The sequence below is a fragment of the Chiloscyllium punctatum genome, unplaced genomic scaffold (genome assembly GCF_047496795.1).
Source record: "Chiloscyllium punctatum isolate Juve2018m unplaced genomic scaffold, sChiPun1.3 scaffold_1242, whole genome shotgun sequence".
Taxonomy (NCBI): Eukaryota; Metazoa; Chordata; class Chondrichthyes; order Orectolobiformes; family Hemiscylliidae; genus Chiloscyllium; species Chiloscyllium punctatum.
Genome location: NW_027310976.1, coordinates 7,501 through 10,000, shown reverse-complemented (window position 1 = coordinate 10,000; position 2,500 = coordinate 7,501). Strand labels below are relative to the sequence as shown.

General features: G+C 65.5%; 1 non-coding gene across 1 annotated transcript; it reads left to right on the top strand.

The window, feature by feature from the left end:
* Window positions 1–1,348: 1,348 nt before the first annotated feature.
* LOC140474880 (5.8S ribosomal RNA) lies at window positions 1,349–1,502 on the top strand. The gene has a single exon (XR_011959497.1). It is a non-coding gene; the product is annotated as a 5.8S ribosomal RNA (ribosomal RNA).
* The last annotated feature ends 998 nt before the right edge of the window (window positions 1,503–2,500 follow it).

The following is a 2,500-nucleotide window of genomic DNA, read 5'->3' as shown; positions in this document are numbered from 1 at the left end:
CGTTTCCGTTTCAACTTGTCTCGCGAGGGTGGTTTCGGGGCCAGCAGGAGAGCTCGTCGGGGTAGCAGGCCCTGCAGCCGTGGTCACCGCCAAATCGCCACAACTCGAGCAAGTGAAAAAAAAAGTAACAAATAAGAAAGGATCGTCGGCTTGGGGGTACGCCCGTTTCCGTTTCAACTTGTCTCGCGAGGGTGGTTTCGGGGCCAGCAGGAGAGCTCGTCGGGGTAGCAGGCCCTGCAGCCGTGGTCACCGCCAAACCCCCCACAACTGTTGGGCGCCTACCTGCGCGGGGCAGGAGGACACTTTCCGATTTCAAATCTCCGTTTGCCGAGTCCACCCCGAACGCACGCGGGCGGGCGGGTTCGCATCACCCTTCGTCACAAGGGGCGAAGCCCGTTCCACCGTCTCGTCAGTAGTGCCGACCGGTCTGTGATCGACGAGGGGAGCCACACCAGGTCCGGCCCTGCTGCTTGGCGGCACCGCGTCGTCGGGAGCTCGCGACAGACGGAGGGTTTCGGTGTACTCTCCAGCCACGGGAAACGAAGCCGGTGATGCAGGCGCCGGTCTTTCGCTCCCAAATCGGCTGGGTTTACATCGTTGCTATCTAGTCACGCTCCCTTCAAACCCGACGGGGTACCTATTCCCCTCACCCGTCTGTGCGTATACAGCCTCTTTGCACTTGCGGGATGGGGGTGGTGGTTTAAAGACTCTCGAGTTGCCGCCCGTCGGTCTCCGAGCTCCGTGCAGTAGTGATCCCCAGCGAACTGCCAGCAGGGCGAACGAGCGATCCCGCTCTCGGTCGGGGCGCCTGGCGTCGATCGGTGGTCGGTGGCTTGCGGGCAAGCTGCGCTGTGAGTGTGGGAACGAGTATGACGAGCCGTTGCCGCGACTCCCAGTCCACCTCGGCGGTGGCTGGGCCGGGCGGGCGTCTGCTCGGGCGAGTGCCGCCCCCGCCTCCTCGCAGGAAGTCCGCTCGCCGACACGCCGCCACGTGCACGCGTCAGTGACGCTGCCGAACCGATGGCCGGTGCCCGTTCCCGCCTCTGCTTTTCCTAGGGCAAAGCTGCTGCACGCCTCGTGATACTAGGCGGGCGACATGGTGGCGGTGATCCTGCCTCCGTCGCTGCGGTGCGTTGGGGCACGCATCGCCTCTTGGGCGCCCTGTCCTCCTCCCCCCAATAGACGTATGTTTCTGCGGGCCGCACCAGGATGGTGCTCCCCATCGCTTCACGCCACCCTGCTCCGCCCGCACGCCGGCGTGCAGGTGGCTGTAGCTCAAGGTGGGGAGCGTATGTGCGGTCCGGGTCGCTTTCCTCTGGCGAGGGAGAGACCTAAAACAAACTCAGACAACTCTTGACGGTGGATCACTCGGCTCGTGCGTCGATGACGAACGCAGCTAGCTGCGAGAATTAATGTGAATTGCAGGACACATTGATCATCGACACTTTGAACGCACTTTGCGGCCCCGGGTTCTTCCCGGGGCCACGCCTGTCTGAGGGTCGTTTGGCAATCAATCGCACTCGCCTTGGCTGGCGAGAGCGCGGCTGGGGTGTCGCAGAGGACCCGTCCTCTTTGTCCCCCTAAGTTCAGACTCCGGAGCCCTCCGGCGTCGGAGCGCTTGGCCTTTCCCCCCCACCCTGCACATTCCGTTCGTCAGGCTCGACGCCATCCCCCCGCCGGGGAGCGCGGCCTGGCGTCCGTCTGTGTCGTGGCAGTGGGGCCAGCACGGCTGTCACCGGTCCCAGAATGGCTGTCGGTGGTTCACACTGTGTGTGTGTGCCAACCCTCCTGGTCTCTGGGACACGGAGCTGCCACGAAGTGTTGAGCCTCCAGTGGGGGGTCTGCCTAAGCTCTGCACGTCCGCATTGGGTCCGTCTCTCGGTTGGCTGGCAGTGGAAAGAGTGAAGGGAGCCGCGGAGGTCCGGTGCTGGTGCGCCGCCGGCCTGACCGTGGAGCTCGCCGGTTTGACACGCTGACCCGACTCGATGGTTGATCGATTGAGAGTGCTGGGAGCTGCAGGCCGCCCGCTGCTGCAGCCGCCCGTCTCGTGGTTCGTCCTCGGCCTTAAGTGGCCGGCGGGGCGTCTGATCCTGTCTCCCCTGCTGGCGCCGAGTGCCTGGCCGAGGGAGGAGGTTTTCGTCGAACGCTGTGACTTGGACGGTCGCACGCGCGTGGATCGCTGGCTCTTGGCTCTCCCGTTCAGTCCGCACGTTTTCCGCTCCGTCCTGCCACCGGTCTCGGGAGGTACGGAGGGGTTGGCGGGCGTGGTGTGTGCTCCGTCACCGTGCAGGCACACCTACCACGCCGTCGGCCGACCCCCGCACGGTCCTCCTGGCCATCGGGAGGACGGCGGAACGTCGGGCTGTCGGGGGCCAAGTCGCCAGAAGGCCACCGCTGTGTCTTCCGTACCCTGTCACCGTCGGCGTGCCTTCCTCAACTCGTCCGACTCGGGGCCGCTGGGTTCAGGAGCGGCGTCGCCCGCCGGCCCCACTGAAGGCCG